The 11787-nt window shown below is 35.2% G+C and overlaps 1 pseudogene; it reads left to right on the plus strand.

Moving 5' to 3' along the window:
* The first annotated feature begins 2736 nt into the window (after positions 1–2736).
* Positions 2737–2832, plus strand: LOC138152815 (U6 spliceosomal RNA; annotated as a pseudogene).
* The last annotated feature ends 8955 nt before the right edge of the window (positions 2833–11787 follow it).

Below are 11787 nucleotides of genomic sequence, written 5' to 3' on the forward strand. Positions count from 1 at the left end.
AAAATCAAGTAAGAGAGGTAGAAAAATGGGAAAAGAAATGAGAGTTATGCAAGAGAATTATGAAAAAAAGAGTCAACATTGGAAAGAAAGCACAAAAATTGACTAAAGAAAATAATTCCTTAAAAAAAATAAAATTGGCCAAATGGGGAAAAGATTCACTGGAGAAATCCACTACTTTGAGAGTAGGATTGACCAAATAGAAATAAAAAAGAGGTACAAAATCTAACTGAAGAAAACAATTCCTTAAAAATTAGAATTGGTCGAGTAGAAGCTAATGACTCTATAAGACATCAAGAATCAGTCAAACATAATCAAAAGAACCAAAAAAATATAGAAGAAAATATAAAAAGCTTAATTGGAGAAGCAACTGACCTGAAAAGTAGTTTCAGGGGATGCAGTTTTAAAATTCTTAGGCTACCTGAAAGTCACAATAAAAAATATAAGAAGAATAAGAACCTGGACTGCATTTTTCAAGAAGTTATCAAAGAAAATTGTCCTGATATCCTACAACCAAAGATGAAAATAGTCATTGAAAGAATTAATTGATCACCTCCTGAAAGAGAGCCCAAAATGAAAACTTCAAGGAATATTGTAGCCAAATTCCAGAACAATCAGGCCAAGGAGCAAATACTGCAAGAAGCCAGAAAGAGACAATTCAGATGTCAAAGATCCTCAGTCACTATTACAAAGGACTTAGCCGCTTCTATATTAAAGGATTTGGAATATGGTATGAGTAAGAAACAGAAAAAAGCTCTAACCATAGAAAACTAGTATGGCAAAATGGAAGATCAAAGCACATACTCAATGATACTGATACCTAATCCAGCAAGAGCCAAAATGGGGAAAGAATATTATGGACCAATTTCCCTAATGAATATTGCTGAAAAATTTTAAAACAAAATGCTAACAAATAAATTACAGCAACTTATCATGTAAATAATACACTATGACCAGGAGGGATTTATAGGCATGACTGGTTCAATATTAGGAAAAGCCAACATAAATCATTTGATTTTTTCAAGAGATTGAGATGACAAAATATAGCACCCATACCAAACACTAGAGAACATAGGGAATAAATGGAGTTTACCTTAAAATGAGTATCTATCTAAAACAAAAATAGTATCTATCTAAAACCATCAGTAAGTATTATCAGTTATGGGGATACCATGGTATCTATGGTATTACCTTGCACCTATGAGAGTGCTTAATATGAATGAAAAGAAAAATCATAAAATTTGGAGAAGACATGGGAAAATTGGAACAGTAATGTGTTGCTAGTGGAGCCGTGAACAGATTCAACCATTTTGTTGAGAAATTTGGAAATATGACCAAAGGACCATTCTGCATACCCTTCGATCCAACAACACCACTACTGGGCCCATATCCCAAATACATCATAACAAATGGAAAAGGATCTACATGTACAATAATATTTATAGAAGCTCTTTACGTGGTGGCAAAGAATTTGAAATTGAGGAGATACCAATGTATTGGGGAATGACTGAACTATTCATGGTATATGAATGTAATGGAATAATACTGTTGTATAAGAAATGGTGAGCAGATGGATTTCAGAAAAATCTGGACTTACATGAATTAATGCTGACTGAAATGAGTATAACCAGGAGAACATTGCACACAGTAACAACAGCATTGTGAGATCAACTACAATTGACTTAACTCTTCTCTGGAAAACAATGATCCTAGACAATTCCAAAAGACTCATAATGGAAAATGCTGTCCACATCCAGAGAAAAAACTATGGGGTCTGTACACAGATCAAAGCATACTATTTTCACTTATTTGTTGTTGTTGTTGTTGTGTGTGTGTGTGTGGGGGGGGGGGGCTTTTCCTTTTTGTTCTGTTTCTTCTTTTACTTCATGACTAATGAGGAAATGTTTACATGATTGCACTTTTATAAACTATATCTGCCTGCCTTCTTAGGTAGGAGACACAGAAGGGAGAAAGAGAAATTTGGAACTCAAAATTTTCTTTAAAATGCATATTGATTTACATGTAATTTGAAAAAATAGAATACCTTTTCCATATATATGTGTGTATATATACATATGCATACATAGATACATAGATGACATGTATATGTACCACTATACCTACCTACACACATACATATAAATGCATATAAATGCATGTATGTGTATGCATACATATACAAACACATGTATATGTGTGTATATGCATATATGTGTGTGTGTGTATGGAAAACCTTCACAGTCCTTGGGGTGCAGTGGCAAAAAAGATGTTATGTCTTCTTCTTCTTAAAAGCAATTTACACTAATAAAGTTATATCCATTTTTTTGTTTTGTTTGTATGTTGAACTATATGACAGTGCTGATAACTTTGGTGGTGAGAACTTTACTTTCTAGGTTTTTAGTAACTGTTCCTGTAGTGCATATAGGAGCAATTGTCAGATTTTATCTCTATAATTATTGTTTCCCTAAGTCTGAGTCAGTCAATCAATATTTATTATAAACCTATGTAGTGAGTTAAAGGCCTTTCCATTAATACATTGGGCAAAAGAAGAATTTCCATTGTTATTATTATTGTGAGATATAGTTCTAAAACTTCTATGTATTGCAATAAGAAAAGAAAGAGTAATTAAAATAATAAGCATTGGTAAAAAAAAGGAAAACAAAATTACTGTTCTTCATAGTTTACTTAAAGAGTCCTAAAACTTCAAAAAAAGAATTTATTGAAATAATTAACAAAGGTGCTTGCTTCGGCAGCATAAAATTTGGAATGATACAGAGATTAGCATGGCCCCTGCACAAGGATGATGCATAAATTCATGAAGCGTTCCATATTTTGGGGCGACTAGGTGGTGCAGTGAGTAAGAGCGTGGGCCCTAGAGTTGGAAGGACCGGGGATTGGTTCCAGCCTCAGATACTTAACACCCCCCCCCCACACACACACACACACAAAACTGGCCGGGTAACATTGGGCAAGTTACTTAACCCCAACTACTTGGAAAAAAAAAAGAAATAATTAACAAAGAGTAAATTTCCATGGTACAATATAAACTCACAGAAATGATAAATTTTTCTGTATATTAACAAAAAACTCAGAAGAGAAAGAAAATGACATTCCAAAAAACTGCAGAGCATATAAAATACTTGGGAGTCTACCTTATAAGACCTTCTAAGGGGTTTTCTTCAAATATTTATTGAAATAAAAACAAACCTAAATAATTGGAGTGTTACGAATTATTTTTGTTGGCAGAGAAAAATATAATATAATCACAGTATAGCACAAATTAATTTTATATCACATTAATATGTTATACTATAAATCGATAACAAATAATAACAATCATCCAGAGAAAGAAAAAGTCATGTATTTTAAGGTAAGTACTGAAATAAAAGTTGGAAAAAAGGGAACCAAGTAATACCAGATCTCAAATTTTTCTGGAGTGGTAATAATAAAAATAGTTTGTTACTAGTTTTAAAAGAAAATATAAAACTTGATGAAAAAGATTAGGTGAACAAGACCAATTAGCAATTGAACACCATAGTTTAATATTTGATAAACTCTAATGGCAAACAAACAAGCACTTAGCACTTTGTTTCAGTTGAGCTTTGCCCTTGATTCTATCAAGTCTTTGTTAAGAAACAGAACTTATGGAACCCACAATAGGAGGAACTTGCTGATGCAACAGGAAGTGGTGAAATAAGGAGGAGCTAATGACCAATATATAAGGAGAAGCCCAAGATGGGCAAGAGAAGAACTGTGAAGGGGAGCAGTTGTGAAGACTGGCACTCTGTCTGTTCTGTCTGTGTTGATTTTTGTTTGTGATACTTTGTACAGAAGCCCTGGGGACCACCAGAAATCATACAACAATGCCCCTTAAACCTGCTAGAGGGGACCCCTACTAGGTTCCTTGGAAACCACCTAATAGGCCCCAATAATAAATTAATGTTTCCCCTGTGTTGCTTGAAACATGCCACAGATTCCCAGAGATTCTAAGGGATCATGGCTTCACTTCACTTCAGTAGGAACAATACTAAGGCTTTGCTTCAATAGGAACAATGCTAATAGCACTGCACCCCCTTAGAAACATATTCTGTTGCTAGCAACCACATTTTCTATAAAATTATGTCTAACAGAAAGCTCGCCGCTGTCTTTCCCTCTGAGAGGCAGTCACCGGCCAGTTAATAAACACTCCTACCAAATTATAATTGGTTTCGCTGTCTTGCTTTCTCGGTTGTCCATTAAAACCTTAATGGAAGCCCTGAAAGAGGAAATTCTTGTCATCTGTTTACAGAAGTCCTGGAGGAGGGTTTCAGAGTTCATTGGACTATACTGACAATTTGTGTTGATTTCTCAGACTTTGTGGGTCTGTGTTGATTTCACAGGCAGAAAGTGAATTAATGATGGTAAATGCAGTGTGTATGCAAGTTGTTTTGGTTCTTTTAAGCTTTTTCTTCCAAGAAATAGAAACTGTGAAGGACTTGAGGTGGACTGGGCACCATGAGCTTCAATATAGAATGGGAACTGGACAAAGAATTGGACAAGGAACTGGATGAGGAGCTGGATGAGGAGAGGGTTGAGGAGCTGGGAGCTGCCTACCTGTGAATCTAATATGGTAGATTCAGGCAGGAGCTGGACCCATGGAAGAGGAACCATGGAATCAAGTTGCCAGGCTTGAGTCAAGATTAAAAGACCTCTCCTTGGGTACTTAGTGCTGACTGAGAAGATCATGATTTACTGTGGCCTAGCAAGGGAGAACTCTGTACTCTGTGCCTTGTATGTCTTAAGGATGATTGAGTTAAGGATGATTGAAAACTAATCTCCAATCAAGAAGAAAGAAGACTTTTTGGCTGAGAGATCAAGACATTGTAACCTAGATGTGAAGAACTTTGATTTTTGTACTTTGGCCAGTTAATGAGGCTTGCTCCTTAAGGTTGATTGAGTTAAGGACTTACTGAATGATATTTTTTGTTTAAAACTATGTGGCCACTTTGTGAAAATTATGTGGCCACTTTAGTGATGTTATGTTATAATATTTTGAATGCTGTACTTCGGTTTCTGTGAATGTTTTGCTTTAGTTTACTGCTGAATAAATAGAGAGTTCAGTATAATATGTGTTCAGAAAGTTAAAGCTGTTCCCAACATTAGTCCTCTGGAAAGCTGCTCATGCTTGGTTTTACATAAACCTAAGGACACCAGTATTAGGCTAGGAAAATTGGAAAATAGTCTAAAAATAAAAAGACAAGTCATTTTACATTGTATACTAACGTCAACTCCAAAGGAATGCAGAATGAACAAGTCATTAAAAATTAAAAGAGGACACAGAGGCAGGCCCAGAAGAGGCCTGATCAACTCGGGGGGCAAGTTGTCCCACCAATTACAAGGGCCACTATCAGGCCTGTCAACAAAGGGCTGGGACGGGAAAGAAAAAGGTAAGAACCAAATGCAGGGGCCCCTGTCCAGGACAGCAAATATTCCTGGGGCTACCACTTCATAGCCCAGAAATTTTAAAAAAGCCCCTATCAGGACCTCCAAAGACCAGGATGACAGAGTGAACCTCACCTGTTCCAACGCCCACCCCTCAAACCTGAAAACATAGTAACTATTGTCCCAGGGCAAAACCCTCTACAGTAAAGGCTTGGGATCTCTAGAGGAAGGGCAGGGCTAAGGCCCTGCCTCTAAATGTGTAGAAAGCAGTCTATAAAGACTCTGGAGTCCTACTATCCTCAGAGGAAGGAACCAAACACACAGGGAGACAATATGGACTCCACTCCCACAGCTGAAACATCAACAGGGAAGGGGTCCCAAGCACAGAAAGCTTTCCTAGATGAGGTCAAAAGGAACTTTGAAAACCAAATGAGAGAGATAGAAGACAAAATGAATAATTCCCTCAAAAGCAAAGTTGCAGAATTAGAAAAACATTATAATGAGGAAAACATCTCTCTAAAAAGAGAAGTGTATGATATGGAAAAGGAGCTCCAAAAATTAACCAAGGAAAACGATCTGCTAAAAACTAGAATCAAACAAATAACTCTATGAGGAACCAAGAATTAGTCAAACAAAACAACAAGAATGAAAAATTAGAAAAAGAGGTAAAATATCTCAATGGAAAAATAACTGACCTGGAAAACAGATCCAGGACATATAACCTGAGAATCATAGGAAAATCATGATGAAAAAATGAGCCTGGACAACATTCTCCAAGAGCTCATTAAGGAAAACTGACCTGAGATACTAGAACCTAAGGGTAAAATAGAAATCGAGAGAATCCACAGGACACCTGCTGAAAGAGATTCCAAACTGAAAAGTCCTGGAAATGTTGTGGCCAAACTCCAGAACTATCAGATAAAAGAGAAAATACTTCAAGCGGCCAGAAAGAAGCAATTCAAATATCGAGGGTTCACAGTGAGGATCACACTGAAAGATAGGAGGCAGTGGAATACAATTTTCCTCAAGGCAAAAAACTCAGGTTAAAACCAAGGATCAGCTACCCAGCAAGACTGAGCATATTTTTCCAGGAAAAGAGATGGTCATTCAACAATATAACAGAGTTCCAGACCTTCCTGATAAAAAAGCCAAAAGTCAATGGAAAATCCAACCTCGAATAACAAGATGCAACAATGACATAGAAAGGTAAACAAGGAAAACACACACACACACACACATGCTGCTATTTGATAAAAGCAAACTGGTTATAGACAAGTAGAGGGTATGAGTATAAAATACACAAAATGACAATTTAAAAAATCTTATTAAGGGCTACAAAGGGACTGCAATTGAAGAAGGGGAATGAATGAAGTGGAAAAGGGTAAATTATGCCGCACAAAGAGACATAAAAACAATATAGCAGAGGAAAAGAAAGGAGGGAGATGAGAATCATATGAGCTTTTGCCTCTTTGTGTCTGGTGCAAGGAGGGAATAACAACCCATTAAGGATAGTACTCTATAGAGAAGAAATTCAAAAAGTATCATTTTAGAGGGAAAGAGGGGATGGGGAGGAGCTTCACATCAGATTTGTTCCTGTCATCCTTGGTGCAAAGAAGAAATAACATACTTCATTAAGTATAAAAAATATCCTACAGGCAGTAGGAGGAAGAAAGGGCTACAAAAGGGGAGTGGAGTGGTTAGCAGCGAAGGAAGGAGTAAGGGGGAAGAGGACAAAAAGGGAGGGTGGCTGATAAGGGAAAACTAAGGGAGGCAGTGGACAAAAGGAAAGCTATTGTGGGGGGGGAAGGGAGAAGGGGAATATATGAGCATTAACAGGGGAGGGAATAGGATGGAAGGAAAGAAACAGATAACAATCATAACTGTAAATGTGAATGGAATGAACTCTCCCATAAAATGGAGATGGATAGCAGAAAGTATTAGATATCATAATCCTACACTATGCTGTTTATAAGAAACACATCTGAAACAGAGGGATACACAAAGGGTAAAAGTAAAAGATTGGAGTAAAATATATCATGGCTCAGCTAAAGTAAAAAAAAAAAAAGCAGGGGTAGCAATCCTTATCTCAGACAAAGCAAAAGCAAAAATTGAACTAATTAAAAGAGATAAAGAAGGAAACTATATCCTCTTAAAAGGCACCATAGAAAATGAAGCAATATCATTACTTAACATATATGCACCAAGTGGGGTAGCATCCAGATTCCTAGAGGAGAAAGGAAAGAAATTAGAGGAAGAAATAGATAGCAAAATTATACTAGTGGGAGAACTTAATCTCCCGCTCTCTGAACTTGATAAATCTAATCTCAAAATAAACCAGAAAGAAGCTAAGGAGGTGAACAGGATTTTAGACAGGATAGGTATGATAGATCTCTGGAGAAAACTGAATGGGGATAAAAAGGAATATAATTTCTTCTCAGCAGTTCAGGGCACATACTCAAAAACTGACCATGTTGTGGGTCATAAAAACCTCACAATTCTATGCAGTAAGCCAGAAATATTAAAGGCATCCTTCTCAGATCATGATGCAATAAAAATAATATGCAGTAAAAGGCCATGGAAAGACAGACTAAAAACTCATTGGAAATTAAACAATTTAATCCTAAAGAATGAGTGGGTCAAACAAGAAATTATAGAAACAATCACTAATTTCATTCAAGAGAATGATAATAAGGAGACAACATACCAAAACTTGTGGGATTCATTAAAGGCAGTTCTTTGGGGAAGTTTTATATCCCTGAGTGCATACATGATTAAATTAGAGAAAAGGGAGGTCAACGAATTGGGCATGCAATTGAAAAACCTAGAAAAAGAACAAATTCAAAATCCCCAATTAAATACTAAATTAGTAATATTAAAAACAAAGGAGAGTAATAAAATTTAAATTAAGAGAGCTATTGAATTAATAAATAAAACTAAGAGCTGGTTTTATGAAAAAACCGACAAAATTGATAGACCCTTAGTCAATATGATAAAAAAAAGAAAGAAGAAAACCAAATTATGAGTATCAAAAATGAAAAGGGTGAATCTATCTCCAATGAAGAGGAAATCAAAATAATAATTAGGAGTTATTTTTCCCAATTGTATGCACATAAATTTGACAAATGTAGGCAAATGGATGAATATTTACAAACATACAAGTTGCCCAGATTGACTGAAGAGGATGTAAATTATTTAAATAACGCCATCTCAGAAAAATAAATTGAACAAGTCATCAGTCAAATGCCTAGGAAAAAAATCTCCAGGGCCAGATGGATTTACTAGTGAATTCTATCAAACATTTAAAGAACAATTGATTCCAATATGCTACAAACTATTTGGGAAAATTAGTGAAGGAGTCCTACCAAATTATTTTTATGACACAAATATGATACCGACACCTAAATCAGGAAGAGATAAAACAGAGAAAGAAAATTATAGACCAATCTCCCTCATGAATATAAATGCAAAAATTCCAAGCAAAATACTAGCAAAAAAGACTAGAGCAACTTATTTCAACAATAATACACTTTGATCAAGTAGGATTTATTCCAGGAATGCAAGGATGGTTTAATATTAGGAAAACCATCAGTACAATTATCAACAATAAAACTAGTAGAAATCACATGATCATCTCAATAGATGCAGAAAAGGCTTTTGACAAAACACAACATCCATTCCTATAAAAAGCATTAAAAATATAGGAATAAATGGAGCCTTCCTTAAAATAATAGGTAACATCTATTTAAAGCCAGTAGCAAATATTATATGCAATGGGGAGAAGCTAGAAGCATTTCCCATAAGATCAGGGGTGAAAAAAGTGTGTCCACTATCACCCCTCTTATTCAATCTGTTCCTAGAAATGTTAGCAATAGCAATTAGAGAAGAAAAAGAAATCAAAGGCATCAAATTAGGCAAAGAAGAGACCAAGCTATCACTCTTTGCAGATGATATGAAGATATACTTAGAGAATCCTAAAGAATCACGTAAAAAGCTACTTGAGACCATAAATAACTTTGGCAAAGTTGCAGGATATAAAATAAACCCACATAAATCCTTGACATTCCTATGTATTTCTAATGAAATTCAACAGCAAGAGATAGAAAGAGAAATCCCATTTAAAGTTACTGTAGACATTATAAAATATTTAGGAATGTACCTGCCAAAACAAACCCAGGAGCTATATGACCACAACTACAAAACACTTTTCACACAAATAAAGTCAAATCTAACTAATTGGAAAAATCTCAATTGCTCGTGGCTAGGTCGAGCTAATATAATAAAAATGACAATTTTACCTAAATTAAATTATATATTTAGTGGCATACCAGTTAATTTACAAAAAAAAATTACTTTATAGAGCTAGAAAAACAGTACCAAAATTCATTTGGAAGAATAAACGGTCCAGAATATCAAGGGAATTAATGAAACGAATTTCTAGGGATGGTGGATTAGCTATACCAGATTTCAATCTGTACTATAAAGCAGCAGTCATAAAAACTACTTGGTAATGTCTGAAGAGTGGATCAATGGAATAGATTAGGCACACAAGATTCAGAAGTCAATGATTATAGTGATCTATTGTTTGATAAACCCCAAGACCCTGACTTTGAGGATAAAAACTCACTATTTGACAAAAATTGCTGGGAAAACTGGAATATAGTATGGCAGAAACTGGGCATAGACCATTATCTAACACCATATACCAAAATTAAGTCTAAATGGGTGCATGATCTAGGTATAAAAGTTGATACTGTAAGCAGTATCAGAAAAAAAGGAACAGTTTACCTGTCAGATTTGTGGAGAGCAAAAGACTTTATTACTAAACCAGAAATAGAGAGCATTATAAAATGTAAAGTGGATAATTTTGACTACATGACATTGAAAAGCTTCTATACAAACAAAGCCAATGTACCAAGATTAAGAAGGAGGTGGGAAATTGGGAAAGAATTTTTACTAACTATGTCTCTGACAAAGGACCTATTTCTGAAATATACAGAGAATTGAGTCAAATTTATAAGAATACAAGTCATTCCCCAATTGATAAATGGTCAAAGATATAAACAGGCAATTTTCAGAGAAAGAAATTAAAGATATCTATAAGCACATGAAGAAATGCACTAAATCACTATTGATTAGAGAAATGCAAATCAAAACAACTCTCAGGTACCACATCTCACCAGTCAGATTTGCTAAGATGACAAAACAGGAAAATGACAAGTGCTGGAGAGGATGTGGGCAAATTGGAACACTAGTGCATTGCTGGTGGAGTTGTGAAATGATCTAGCCTTTCTGGAGAGCAATCTGGAATTATGCCCTAAGGGCTATAAATACTTTCATATCCTTTGACGCAGCAATAACATGCCTAGGTTTATATCCCAAAGAGATGATAGAGGTGGGAGGAAGACCCATATGTACAAAAATGTTTATTTCAGCTCTTTTTTTGTGGCAAAGAATTGGAAATTAAGGGAGTGGTTATCAATTGGGGAATGGCTGAAAAAGTTGTGGTGTATGTATGTTATGGAATACTATTGTGCTTTAAGAAACGAGGAGCAGATGGACTTCATATTTACCTGGAGAGGCTTTTATGAACTGATGTTGAGTGAGAAGAGTAGAACCAGGAGAAATGTGTGAATAATTACACATACAATGTATGTGTGATGACCATCTTTGATAGACTGAACTCTTCTCAGCAATGCAGTGATATAAGTCAATCCCAAAAGACTCGTTATGGTTGAGAAATGTGTGCATCCAGAGAAAGAACTAGAAAGAACTCAGTTTATATCCAGATGGAAGCAAAATCCCTGATCTTTTTCCTTTTCTTGTTTGGTTTTATGTCCTCTTTAACACTTTTCATTCCATATGATAACAATCTGTCTTTATAACCTGACTAATGTATAATGTGAAAATATTTACAGATGCTATACTTTTGCAGTATTTCATTCTGTAAATATTGTATGAAAACTGTATGTCACCATGGGAGGGTAGTGGAGGGAGGGGGACAAAATGTGAAACTCAAGTAATTATGGAATTGAATCATGTAAGCTAAAATAAACAAATTTTAAAAAATAAAGAGTAATGATATAAGGAAACACTTTTCTCAAATATAACTAGTACAAAAATTCTTACCTGAACAAAGAAGACATGGTCATACAAAATACAACATTTTAAATTACATAAACTTGAATTATTTTTACTTCAGCAAAAATCATATAATAAAATTCAGAATAGCCCCAGAGTCAAGACAGTGGAGTAGAAGCATGACCTATGAGTGGCTCTGGCTTCCAGCTTCCCCAGTCAATGTAAAAAGGGGACTCTGAACAAACTTTGGAGATGCAGAACCCACAAAATAACACAGAGAAGCTAACCTCC

Source organism: Petaurus breviceps, unplaced genomic scaffold (genome assembly GCF_028583685.1).
Source record: "Petaurus breviceps papuanus isolate PSGF00001 unplaced genomic scaffold, PetGlider_PUasm1.0 90925, whole genome shotgun sequence".
NCBI classification, from domain to species: Eukaryota; Metazoa; Chordata; class Mammalia; order Diprotodontia; family Petauridae; genus Petaurus; species Petaurus breviceps.